Raw genomic sequence first — 15,093 nt, 5'->3', positions numbered from 1 at the left:
CTATTAAAGCCATATCCAGGACCTTGATTTTGGAGATTTCTATTGAGTAAATTCTAGATTCAGGTTCTGGGAACCCACATTTTTACAAGCACAGCAAATAATTATTATTGGTGAGCAAGTTGGGAAACAAATGGAAATAGAGTTTGAGAATCCATATATGAAATCAGACACACCTGGGTTTGAATCTTGTTTCTATTGTAGAGAATGATGTATATGCTATAGAAGCTTGAACAAGGTCCTTAAACATTCTGTGGCCCAGTTTTCTCATCAGTAAAATTGGGATAATTGTTATATCTCCCACAAAAAGTTGCTGTGAGAATTAAATCATGCAAGTGACATGCTTGACACAGTGCTTAGATACCAGGAAATCTTCAATAAATGTCTCTGCCTCCTCCTTTTCTTTTTCTTTGTTTGATTTCATCAGATACCAGCTTTCCTCTAACTCTAAAATGCTGCCACAGTCTTTCAAGTAGACATAAAATATTAAGTCTGAAAATACCCAAGGCTACCTTAGCAAAGGGAATTCAGATGAAAAAGTTAAACTTTGACTAATGTACAGTTGAGTTTTGACTTGCCCTAAACATTCCCTCTTATGCTCAACCATGAGTTTCTTATTTATTATTCATTGAACATCCATTTTTTAAAACTCTTTCAGAGTGTTATCACTATACTACACTTGGGGATATAATGGCAAGAACACCAACTCTGTTTCCTGTTCTCCTTGAATCATTGAGAACCTTGCTGCTTTGGTGAATCTGTTTATTTTGCCTGTTACCTTCTATTACTGACACTTGCAATTCGGTCCCATTTTTGTTTTCCATGTTTCCTCGGGGTCTTGAGCCTAGAAGGTCCTAAGCTTTCACATCTTCTCTGTTCAGATGGGTTCTCTAATTTGCACCTTTATCCACAGTTCTCAAGCTCAACAAAGACTCCTGTGAATGATGCCAGATTAACAGAGCCCAGCTTGCCTACTCACCCATGACCAAAAGACTCAGCCAGGCAGAGCTCTTAAACAGTCTAAAAAGGGGCAGGGATTTTAGCAGCCTATGAGGAATTTTTAATCTATTGGATAATTTAACTTTACAAATTCAAATGCAGAAGAATGTATAAGTTTTTGATGGAACCAAATTCATTTTTTTCTTACTAATCTCCTACCCTGGTATTTGGCCCTTTATAATATGTTTTGTTGGCAAGTCTTAAATGTCATGAGAGTACTCTCTTAACATTTTTAATTTAATGAGAATACTATTTTTTAATATGTTCTCCCATCATATATCCTCACCAAAATAATGCAGATTTGAAAAATGTGTAGAGGGGTCAGCTCACTGATATTTAAAAACACCAAAGGATGGCAAGTCATGAAAAAGCCCATTTATAAACAATGAGCCCCTTCATTAATAAGAGTTCTCCTTACTCATGCACAGGTAATTAATGCAACATCAAAGGAGTAAAAGCAAGTAATATACCTTCCATGTCATCAAGAATATTGAGGAAATTTAGGGCTGGGATTGTGGCTCAGTGGCAGAGCACTTGCTTAGCATGTGTGAGGCACTGGGTTCCATACTCAGCACCACATAATAATAAATAGAGTTTGTCCATCCCTCCCATGCTCCCCCTCCCTTCCCCACTATGAATCCTTATATCAGATATGGATTATAGTTATGGATATATGCTCCTTATATCAGAGAAAACATTTGGCATTTGTTTTTTGGGGGGTATTGGCTAATTTCACTTAGCATTATCTTCTAGGGCAGAGGGGTGGGAGGGGAAGGGAGGGGCAGGGGGTTAGCAAGGATGGTGGAATGTGATGGACATCATTATCTAAAGTACATGTTTGAAGACACGAATTGGTGTGAACATATTTTATATACAACCAGAGATATGAAAAATTGTGATGTATATGTGTAATAAGAATTGTAATGCAGTCCTCTGTCATTTATTTTTAAAAAATCAATTTAAAAAGTTTATAAACAAATAAATAAATAAACAAAGGTATTGGGTCCATCTACAACTAAAAAAAAATTAAATAAAAGAGAATATTGAGGAAATTTATACAATGCAAAGTCAGAACCTTAGTTAAAAAAAGGCAGTTGAAGGATCAAACTCACAGAGAAGTTACATCAATAACTGCAGTAGATTCAGCCCTGTTCTTCTCTGCCAACATCTCTAGTCTTACATAAGGCCATGAGTTATAACCATCTATGTCTTTTAAAAGCAAAAGGCAGGGAGCTATATTACAGGAAGTAGAAAGAAGAGACACTCAAATTCAGTGGCTGGGTCTCAAACTTCCTGTTATAAATTTCCATTCTCATTATGATGATCTCTTTTTGAACAATGTGAGAAGGCTACATATGAAGGCCCTGAGGTTTAAAAAGTGAAAATGGGTTTTATTTCTTGCATCTTCTACTTCAAGCACTTTAAACCATTAAGTCCCAATTTTCAATTCTGCAAATATCAATGAAATTGACATGGATACATTAAAATTGGTTGAAAATTTTAATCTAGAACTTACACATCATATATATATATGTATATATATATATATATATATATATATATACATATATATGAAATGTATATGTATATTTGCAAACACTTTAATTATTCACTTGTTTTATCAGAAGAATAGAACTCTAAAAACAATATTTATTTCAAAAGTTACAATAAGTGGTACATATATTACTCGGTATAAGTTTTTATAGGTGTCCCACATCTGGGACAATGAGACTTAATGAGTTAGTTTCCTAAGCTGGGGTCTAGATGCAGTCTACATTTCTGTAGAATAATAGTATCACAATTTGAATGAACACCTGGCAGCTAGGTGTCCTTTGGAACAGACCAGTTGGCTACCCAAGATAGTTTTTCATAAGATGGAAGGACATTCTTGCATCACCAAGTCTATGTCCATTACCTATGGCCACATAACTACCTCAAATTTAACGGCTTAAAACAATCTCATTGTTCATGATTCTATAGGTCAGGCATTTCAGCATGAATTAGCAAGGACAATTATCTTTGCTCAACTTGGTGTTGGCTAGATGGATTCAACCATGGCCAGAAGGCTCAGATATCTAATAACTCAGATATCCAATAACTCCCTAGATATCTGGGAGTTATTTGGGGCACTTTAGTATTCATCCATGTGGCCTCTCTCTTCATGCAAATCTCTTTCTATAGGGATGCCCTCATCAATATGGTAAGTACTAGCTTGTGGCTAATAGTCACAATTGATTGAATTAATTAATCAGAATTAAAGTTTAAAATTTAGTTTCTCAGTCACAAGTCACATTTCAAGTGATCAATAGCCACACATGGAAAACAGAGTATTTCCATCATAGCAGAAATTTTTGTTGGAAAGCACTGTTCAAGATCCTTTCTCCTGAGCAGAACAGTGTGGACTTCATTCCATAGTGGCTGACTTCCTTCTGAGCAAAAGGAGAATTACAGGGCCTCAAGGCCAGGGCTTGAAGTCTTATACCACTGCTATTCATTCTATTGCTCAAAGCAGTTCACAAAACAGCATAGACTTCAAGGGGAGGGAAAATAGACTCTAGAAAATAGCAAACACATATTTTAAAGGGTGCAGAGGAAAGAGAAATATGCTTTATTGAGCCATTTTTAACAAACTACCAACACATCAAGTTCAATTGTACTCTCTATAGGGAGTAAAACTCTGGGGGACACACTCACACTTCAGAATCTGGTTTCTTTCTGTCTTTTCATGATCTTGCGTTATCCTTGTTTGGCAGCCCCATTCCCTCATGACCTCTTCCTTTATATCCTCTCTTCATTTCTTTCAAAGCTAAATTCCCTTGTCAAACTTTGTGATCACTCCCATGCTTACACACTCAAATCCATTGTCTCTTTGTTCATACTTACTTATCAATTAAAATTGTTCTGATTGGAACTTCTATAAATGCCCACCACCAACCACATCTACCTCCCTACCAGCATCTTTATCCACATACTCTGTCTTCCCCTCTACCTCCCACTTATAAGTGGATCACATTCCTTCTGATTCCCTCCTCTATCTTTAGCATTCATTTCCCCACTTTCATAGATTATTTTCATCAATTATTTTACAAACAAGATGATGTCATATCTGATTCAGAAACTGCTGTTTCTCATTTGTATACATTTTTTCCCACCAAAAAAATTATTTTTCAATACCATCAATAGCCTGTTAGCATTCTCTTTTCTATCAGTAGCTTCTACTCAGTTTATGATTGACTTTACCTGGATATATGTTTCTAAGTAACTTCAGAAATTCACCCTCTTCTGGTTTGCTATCTGCCTCACACTATCTCAATCCCTTATTCTGATTCTTTCTCTTTTCTCTGAACTCATGTTACAGTAACCCAGGCATCAGCCTTGGGCATATCATCTTCTTCATCTATAATTATTCCTTGGCTGAATCCAGACACAAGGGCTTAGATATCATCTATTTGTTGGTGGCTCACATGTGTATGATTCTAATCCACACTTCTTCTGAATTCATATACCAAAAACCCTACACAATATCTCCTATTAAATGTTTGCTATTTAAAAACATAAGATTTCCACAGGCATGAAACCACCATATGACCCAACTACACCACTCCTCAGTATTATCCTAGAGAACTGAAGTCATCATACTATAGTGCTACATGCATACCCCTGTCCATAGCAGCACAATTCACAATAACTATGGAATCAGCCTAGGTATTCATCAATGGATGAATGGATTAAAAATGTGGTATATATACACAATGGAATTTATATTTACTCATAAATAAAAATGGAATTAAGTCATTTTCAGGAAAATGGATAGAACTAGAGACCATTATATTAAGCAAAATAAGCCAAACTCAAAAGATCAAGGGTTATCGCAAGGCAGCCAGCACCTTGCCAGGGTAATTTTTACTGTTCAGGAGGAGATAAGCCACCTGAGAAAATAGAGTCTGAAATAATTAGTGAAGAAATAAAAGACAGAGTCAAAGAATAGGTTTAAAAGCAGAGCACCTGATAGGTCCAGCTCACACAGGAGCTAGAACAGAACAATTAGAAAATGACTCCAGTGGTTTTATTTAAGGGGGTACATCAAAGTCAGGGATAAGGTTTCAGGGGTGGAGTCTTGCTTTATGGTGTCTTGCACAATAAGTTGATTGGCATCTTGTTAGGCTACACCCATCTCTGAGAGACTATATGGCTAGGTGGCTGCAGTGGGTCACCCCCTCTCCGGTGCTGTGTGGGACCTTTTTGGCAGAACTGAATGGGAGATCACATGTGTATAGGAGGTCTTAAACAGTAGGATTTCCACTGGAAGTTCCCAGATATCAGATTTTCCTATTCACTGGGCTTCCATGCCAATTTGTTCCACACATAGTCCATGGATGGCTCTCGACAAAGTATCATATGTTTTTTCTCATATGTGGAAACTAGAGAGAGAAAAGGAGGAACATGGTGGGCAGGGATCTTATGAAAATCAAAGGGAGATCACTAGAGGGAAGGAACCAGGGTGTCGAAGGTGGGGATGAAGTGGGGAGCACTCAGGAGTGATACTGGTAGAATTGTATTATTATATTATGCGCATATTTGAGTATGTAACAACAAATCCCATCATTGCTTACAACTCTAAGAAAAATGTGGAAAGAGAGGAAATAAAGCAAGATTTCCAAAACTAAACTTACGCTTTGACGACCAAGATATTCAGTAATGAGATCATCATCTTGCCAGTTTCTCAGGCCAAAGGTTTTGTAGACATTGTTTGCTCATACCCTACTATGTCCATCCATTAGGAAAAACTGTAGATTCCCCCTTTGTAGAATAACCACAATCACCATGTCCTTTTCCTCAATCTTATACAGAACATCTTCTCTTTTACAGAAGACTTGTTCTATTAGCCTCTTACCTAGTCTCATTGCTACACTTACACTCCTACACAAGTTAACACCAGTTAGATATATATAGATCAGATCATGCCTCTTTTTTGGCTCAAAGCCTTCTCATGTCTTCAGATTTCTCTAAGAAAACCATCAATGAAGTGTACCCATTCCCTTTTTTCTTTCTGACTTTCTTTCTTTGACTCTCACTCTCATTCAGCATAAGCATTCTTCCCAAGGACTTTGGCACTAGCTATTATGTTTGAAATAATATTTCCCCAGCTATTTGCATGGCTAAATCCATCCCCCTATTCAAAGCTAATCTCAAATATCACCTTTCAATGATACTTAACTCAGGATCATTCTACTTAAAGCTACAACCACCCCCTTCCTGCAGCCCATCACACTCTGCTCTTCCTTTAGTTATCTCAGGGCACTGCTTATCTTCTACGATACTATGCGATCCATCCCTTATTCATGGCTACATCTGATAGACTTTAAGTTTGGCTAAGTCAGAAATTTTTGTCAGCTTTGTATCACAGATACATCTCCAGCCTCTAGTTTACCCAGTATGTCTTAGGTACTAATATAATAAATATTATATAATCTAATACTCAATAAATATTTGTTGAATGACTGAGGCTTTAGATACTTGCATATTTTATCTTTCCCAACATCAGGACCAATGACAAAACTAATTTAAATACAATATGAAGTAGTTTGACAGCCAACATTAATTGTTCCAGGTGGTGAAGTTTTCTTCTGTCTAGTAACCTTAAAAGTAAATCAAATTTTAAGATGTTTCAGGACAAATTTTCAAGAAAATGAAGTAGGCCTTTGTAGATTTCATCAATTACTCTTTTTTTCCCCTCTGCTAATCTTTCCTTCTCATTTTTCTGACCAACATTACTTCTCTAAAGAAATCTAATACACAAACTAATTCCTTCTAACATATTAGTCCATAATAACATAGTAGGTACTTCATCAGGAAAATGCCTATAAGAAAAAGATTATTTTCTAAACTCATCTTGAAACTAATGTTTTCTGTACTATACTGTCCTTTGTGAATATTTGAGAAATTTAAAAATCAATTTTACAATGTAAAATTATTTTTATTTGAACAAGTCATTACTCTTTTGCTATTCATTCCCTTTAGTAGTAATTTGGTATAGGAAGCCAGACAGCTCTACACTACATTGTTTACCACATTAGTGACTCAAGTTTCTTTCTCTGAAAAATGAAAATAATCCTAGCATATTTGTTATAGGATCACTGTGAGAATCCATTGTGTTAGCATAAAAAGAACCTCTCCAACAGTGCCAGGCTCATAATGGAACCACATAAAGGTGAGGTTTTTATTATTGATTTTGTTTCTAATTTTGACATTTAAAATTTTCTTTTCAACTATAATTACATGGCTTTTCAACTTAGGATTCATATCTGTAGATACAGAGAACAGTTTGAAATAACAATTTTTACATAGTAGTTTTGCTCAATGATCTAACAAATTTTATACTTAATATTAAATAAATTAATATATGTATACTATATCTATTATTTACCTCCTTGTTTCTTTATTTCATTTTGAACTTCCTGAGGACCAGATCTGCTCTAACTAAAATTACTGGGGTCCCAAACTACCTAATAAAGTGTGTTCCATTCTGTAGCTGCTCAATGAATGTTTAATGGTAATATTTCAGCATTACTGAAACACTAGTTAATATTTTGTTCTTGAATATTTTGGTAAATTGCATTTTTTACTATTTATTTTTGGCAGTAGAGGCTGGATATACACATAGTATTTGCAAGGTTAAATCTATTTAAAACCAAGGGCTCAGTCAGCCTTTCCTCTGAATATTTTATCCCTCGATAATTAAATGTATGCATTAAAAACAACATAGAGTTCTAGCTCTGCTCTTTCATAGCTTAATGGAATTTTGTTTGATTACTGAATTGGTTTAATTTTTAAACATGCAAATATGTGTGGCCTAGTTGCTAAAATGTATTTTAGTAAAAGGAATATAATTTAGGACACTCCCCCTCCTTTTTTTGTCCTGGCTTATTTAACCACATTATAAATGCAAATCAAAAGTTAAACATTTTATACCTAGGCAGAGACTGAATAGCTGTGATATTCTCAAGGCAAGCCTAGCCACAGATCTTGATGCAGTAGACAACTTCATAGATACCAGCAGGTTCAAAAAGACAGTTTCGTAGAAAATGTCTCCAAGCAATTAGAATCTTTAGATGTGATGTCCCCAAAAAAGCTTCAAAAGGGAGCTCACACCTACTGGAAAGTCCAATATAAGGAGGTCTAGGTCATTAGGAATCCTGGTCAAATCCAGCTACAGATGTGGAAACTCTCAAGTAAGAGATACTAAAATTAAGAGTCTCAAAGAAGTGTCTGTGTATTGTGTGTTTGTCACATGGGGTAGAGGAAGGAATAATACTGATCTAACTTCTAGTACTGGGATCTGTGGTAACAGGTGGGTGGTAGAGGTAGATTAGGGTCAGGATTCCAGTTTCCACACACTAAGCTTCAAGGAGGCTTATCTAGAAGAGGAAGCTATTTGAAAATCTAAAATGTGAGGTTATACTTTCGGCAACCTTAAGTGAAGAGAAGGTCTGTCTCTGACCTAACAGGAGCAATAGTAAATAGTGGGGGAGTATCAATGATAAAGGTAATTTTACAAGTAACAAGGTTGATGTCAGAGACCCAGGTAGCAAGATGGCCAGTCCTGCCTCCAAGATAGATACCGAAGCAACAAACTCCATTAAAATTCTGAAATATAAAGCAAAATGATAGGTATTTTTTACATTAATCATTTAATCATCATAATAGTAAAATCTCTATTTTATCAGTTTATAAATAAGTAAACTGTTGCTTTATGGTTATATACCTTGGCCAAGGACACACAACTACTTAAGAGGATAAAGTTGGAGAAGAACCTTGTACTATTGTCTTGAAACCATACTGACTCTCAATGAAAAGTTTGTTAACTAGAATATTGAACTGACTAGAACACTCAATTCCCAGAAACCATATTTAGAAGTAGCAATTTGGAAAGTTTATTTGGTCCATGTTTTCTATTTTATTATTGGAAGAAATACACATTTAGCCTTTGTTCAACATCATAAAGCAATTATTCATGGGAATTATTATTGAAAAGTAAGTTCTCTTTCATTAATTAGAATGTTTTAAAGTTTGAGGATGATTGAACTGCACTATTGACCATTTCTACAGATTGAATATCTCAGCTGACTATAAATTAAAATATGCTTGCTCTACAGAAATAAAAACAAACAGCCTATATAATTTTACTGCTTTTTTGATTTCTCCTTCACTCTCCTATTATTTAGAGAAATAGAATTGATTTTTATTTCCTCTTTCAAATTACTTTAGTCAAGAAACAATGAGCCATAGAAATCCTTTAAGGCTTTGTGATTTATTCAAATGATTGGAAAATCATTTTGATAATTTAAAAAATATAGGAAAGCTTCCTCATAATATTAGAATAAAGTGTAAAATATATTTGGAAAGAAAAATACTACAAATTGCTTAAAAGATTACAATTAGAATAACACAACAGGGTCATTTCTCATTTTAATAAAAGGCATTCAACCTAAATTGAAAGCTACCTCAGAGTCTACAAAAGAAAAATAGTGACCTCATCTCAAATATACATACTTATATGAGAAAGAACAATCACAAGGTAATGAAAACCTATATAATGGGCATATACTAATCAGTATTACAAATAGGACACATTTTTTCAAGGAACAATAATAGCATCTTGCCTCTATCACAGTTTCTCATATTTATCATTTTTTAATATTGCAAGTATAGGAGGTAGATAGGCAAGGAACAAGCAAACATAGTTTATAGTCACCAAATTACCATGCAATAGAAACTGAAAAAAACTTATTTTGTTTATCTATTACTATTTAACAAAGTACCATAAAATTTAGTTGTTTAGCATCAGTACTCTATCTCCCCCTCTTCATTTTGTAGATCAAGAATTCCAGAAGGAGTTGAGCATAGTGGCACATGCCTTTAATCCCAGTGATTGGAAGGCTGAGGCAGGAGGATCAGTGAGTTCAAAGCCAGCCTCAGCAAAAGCGAGGCACTAAGCAACTCAGTGAGACCCTGTCTCTAAATAAAATACAAAATAGGGCTGGGGATGTGGCTCAGTGTACAGCGCCCAGAGTTCAATCCCTGGAACCCCCCCCCCCCCGCAAAAAAAAAAAAAAGGGGGATTCCAGAAGTTCCAGAAGGCTTTGGCTATGTGGTTTGTTTCTGATCAATGAAGCTTCAGTTGGGGCAGATCTTGAGGATTCAACTCCCAAGATGGTTTCTTCACTTACTTGTCTGCCAACTCTTTCAAGTGCTTCTTGGAATATTTTCTTCTCCATGTTAGGTCTTTTCCTTTAGGACCTCTCCATAGAATGTGGGCTTCTCACAGCTTGGTAGTATTCAGGTGGTCACACTTCTGTTATGGAGGCTGAAAAGAAAGCTGTCATTTCCAGGTTAGGGCTATGTCTAGAACTGGCACAACATCACTTCTGCTAGTTTGTTATTATTGTCACTGGGTTGATTTTAGTTGTTTGTTTTTCTTTTGATTTGGTCAGGATAGTCACAAGACCTGTCCAGCTTCAAGAAAGAGAAATAGACTTCTCTTAATCCAGAGGTGGTAAGGTCACAGTGAAGAAGAACCCTAGGGAGGTTGGGAGAAACTGTTGTAGTCATCTTTGCAAAATATAATCTGAAACAAACTCAAATCTCCTTTAATCTATATTCAGTGATATTTAGACTATAATAAACTGCTCTAGGAACTACACCACAAATTAATCAATCAGTGCATATGATTTTAAACATGAATATTAATGGTTAAAATATATCCCTCTGATTAAATTCTAGAACAACAATGATTAGATAAATCTTGACTGCTTTTCCTAAACCAGCTGAATTAAGTATGCTTAGAGAAATTGTCCAACATAGTATACCTCTTTTTTTAAGATTTTTTTGTAGTTATAGATGGATAGCACGCATTTATTGTATTTGTTTATTTTTAAGTGGTGCTGAGGATCGAACCCAGTACCTCACATGGGCTAGACAAGTGCTCTACCACTGAGCTACAACCCCAGCCCATAGCATATTTCTTTAACACAGCCTCTTAAAAATTCCTGTGTTGCTGCAATTCTGACACCTTTGTATAACTAACTAGCCCAACTTACTACTCACCAGATCTCCATCTCTGCCTTTTCTTCCTTCACTATTTCCCACTAAACCCCTTCCTGTGATATCCTGAAGTTTATTTGTTTTGCTTGTTAGGCAATGTCTCCACTCTTCTTTCCATTGTTCTCACCAATGTCCAATACTTTGTCCCAGAAACTGTACCACCTCTTTCTGCCAAAGAAACTGGAGCCAACCCATTCATTAGAATATGTCACAGCCTAAAATCTCCTCTGGGTTCTTTCCTAAGTAAATAATACAAAGAGACAAAAATCCCACAAGAATTAAAACCTTCATAAAAGGTACAGGCAAGAGCTTAGTTGGTGGCAAGAAAATAAAATGGAAATTATCTTGTAAAGACCCAGCAGTTCTGAGATTCTACTTAGGGTATGGAAAAGAACAGGAATCAGTATAAGAAATGCTTGAGGAAGAGCATGACAGGATGGATCTAGCTTCAAACTATGAAATCTTGGCAACAGAAATTGAGACAGATTGGAGCAATGAGATTATTTGGGGAATTCCTCTTTTCTATAGGCAAAGACATTGAGAATCTGAACACAGAAGAGATGGGGTTGAAAAGTTTTAAAAAACACTGAAGAAAGAAAATCAAAAAGATTGGGTAGATTTGGGGTGAGGTAGAAATATAACCAGTCATATCAGAACTTTGAATAGGCCCTTGCTTTTGTCAAACTGGGAGAAACTTCCTATGGACTAATATATGTTGAATCGAATGACCTCAGGCATACCTAATTCCTTGCAAAAGTAGTGTCTCATGAAAAGTGGCTTAAAATTACAGTTATTACTTTAGACGGTGATGCTGCAAAATCATTTGTTCTCCACATAAAACAAAAATATGTTCAGCTTTCTTTATGGCATAATTTATAATGTCCCAAGTCCACACGCATGAATGGAAACAAGTGTAATCAAATAGCCAACAGAGAAGTCAGAGTGATGTGCTTCTTAAAAATATCTCAGTGGTATTCTACTGTCCTTGAGCAATTAATTATAAAGCAATACTGGTATTCCTTCACTTGTACATAATTCCATCTTTCATTATTCATAAAGTGCTGAAGTTATGTCTTTGTTTAGGCTTGTTTTTTATTATTGTTTTGTAGGGCATATAATCCTGCTTATTTTTATTTGTTGTTGTGGTTTTCAGTAAGGACAGGAAATAGTTTTGAGTTAAATGATAACCAATTTAAAAACTGCATAAAAGTATTTCCATTAAACATCTGTGTATTTTAAAATAATGGCAACTCTTACACATAATAAACAAAATATTTTAAAATGCCTTAAGAATAGAGCAGAAGTAGGTACCATACAGACAAGAGCTCATGGGTGGTATAAAGCTGGCAGAACCTGGCTGAGAAGTAAATTTAAAACTGAGTTCAAAATAAATTTGGGATTTATACATGAATAAGTCAACAGTATAGGTCATAGAGAATAAACTCCATGAGAACAGAGAATTTTATTTGTTCTTGAATCAGGCCTTTAACCAATTTTTGTTGAATGAATAAATGTGGCAATTGAAACAGACAAACAATAGATTGATATATAATATTAATAATATAATAGTGTCTATCTTAATCAAAGCATAATATTGAGAATAAGGAAAATGTTGGTTTGATTATTCTGCCATGGGGAGATTCCATTCAGAATATTGCTTTTGTATTTATAATATAGCACATCATATTTTAAAATAGAAGAGAAATACTCTGAAGGACTAAAGTGTGAAGAGGCTAAAAAATCTTATTATGAGAACTAATGAAAGAATTGGGGAAATTTGACTAGAAAATTCTAGGTGGTATTGAAAAGATGGGATTGAAATATTCAAATATTCAATTATTTGAATAGATCACTTATGAAGACTTTATATTCCTGTGAGTCAGCGGTTCCCATATTATTCTTTGGAACATTTGTTGTCATATTTCTAGGGAATTTTCAGAAAACACAGCATGTAAATCACATCATGACCACATTTGATTTCTCTGGTGGGGTAACTCTTAATACCTAGATTAGGTTGCGACAATTGTTAATTGTGTAGGGTATTATAATAATATATTGTTCCTTCCTTTCTAGAGATACATTTAAAAATATTTGTAGATAAAATGAAAAATTAAAAGTTCAAACCAAGGTGTCCCCAAGTAAACAAATTAATTTACAATGGTCTACATGGTGAATGGGATTATCTCTAGATAATCAAAATTTGAAATTCTATTTCATCTCACCATTTAAGCCTTCCTCATGGCTCTTCATCTTAAGCACGAAGGGACATTCCCTGTCCAGTTTCCTCTCTAGTTTGTTATCTAAGACTTACAGGAAGAATAATTATGTACTGTTTTCCAGTTTGGTCTCCTACTGTTCACCTTAGAGGTGTTTGAAAACTAAGGGTGGTCTTTTGGTTCATAAAAGTTTGTTTCAAAGACTCTAGTTTTTCAAATGGATAAGAGTAATTTCAAGTAACCTACCAAGTTAGTTGTTAAGAGTTAATAAAACTTGATGCTCAATAAAAATAACATGAGTTCACTAAGAGTCCAATTTCACAAAATGCTTGACAATACTGCAAACTTCCTCTGTGTACATTCATATGCAGGTCATTGAAATCTCCAAATGTTCTAGAGGAAAAACTGTTATTTTTCAATTATCTTTGTTTGTTTGACTTGGTTGTAATTTTATTACTATTAATGTATTCATATGTTTGTAAAATTTTTATTACTGCCATTTTTTTCATTTTAAAATTATTGCTATTTTTCATTATTACTATTATTTTGTTCCTCTTCAATATGACTGGAGTTCTTTTGCTCATAAGGAAGTCAGAACAGCTATAGTGGGTGAGCTAGGGGTTATTAACTCAAAGTTAAGTGGGCCAAAACTAAATAATTTCAGAATCACTGCTCTTTGAAAGCTCATTTTCCTACTGCTGCTGTCAGAAATGAACACAAACTTGTTGGCTCAGAACAGCACAAATTTATTACTTTGCATTTCTGAAGGTTAGAATTCCACCATGGGAGACCCTGGTTTAAAATTAATTTCTTACTTTTTTCAGTTTCTAGAGGCTGTCCTCAATCTTTAGTTCATGGTCTTCTCAATGCCTTTTCAAAGGCAGGAATGACTGGGTCATGTTTTCACACTGCCATCATTCTGACACTCCTATCATCTCTCTTTTACTTCTAAGGACCCTTACAATTAAATTGGGCCCACCAAAACAATCCAGGAAAAATTTTCTGTCTCAATGTCCTTATTCACATGTGTAAAATCTATTCTGCCATGTAAAATAACATCTTCACATTTGGAGAACTGGGACATGGAGATATTTGAGGGAGTATTATCACTCCTATTATAGACGTATAATTGGTTTACACATTACTGGCACCTAGAAATATTTCGTATTGCCAGCATTACCACTATTGGCTGATGGTGATAAGCTCATGCAATCCTGAAACAAATTAATTTTGAACTATTGGAATAATTTTAATAAATGGATTGGAAGTTATAGAAGAAGTACTATTATTTATTTTTTATCTATTATTCATCAATGAAAGCAGACTGCATTATAATTCTTATTACACTTATAAAGCACATTTTTTCATATCTCTGGTGTATACACAGTATATTCACACCAATTCGTGTCTTCATACCTGTACTTTGGATAATAAGGATCATCGCATTCCATTACCATCATTAATAACCACATGCCCCCTCCCTTCCCCTCCAACCCCTCTGCCCTATCTAGAGTTAGTCTATTCCCCCCATGCTCCCGCTCCCTATCCCACTCTGAATCAGCCTCCTTATATCAAAGAAAACATTTGGCATTTGGTTTTCTGGAATTGACTAACTTCATTTAGCATTATCTTTTCTAACTTCATCCATTTACCTGCAAATGCCATGATTTTATTCTCTTATATTGCTGAGTAATATTCCATTGTGTATATATGCCACATGTTTTTTATCCATTCATCTATTAAAGGACATCTAGGTTGGTTCCACAGTTTAGCTATT

Source organism: Marmota flaviventris, chromosome 9 (assembly GCF_047511675.1).
Source record: "Marmota flaviventris isolate mMarFla1 chromosome 9, mMarFla1.hap1, whole genome shotgun sequence".
NCBI classification, from domain to species: domain Eukaryota; kingdom Metazoa; phylum Chordata; class Mammalia; order Rodentia; family Sciuridae; genus Marmota; species Marmota flaviventris.
The sequence above is the reverse complement of the archived record's forward strand: the minus strand, read 5'-3'. Positions refer to the sequence as shown.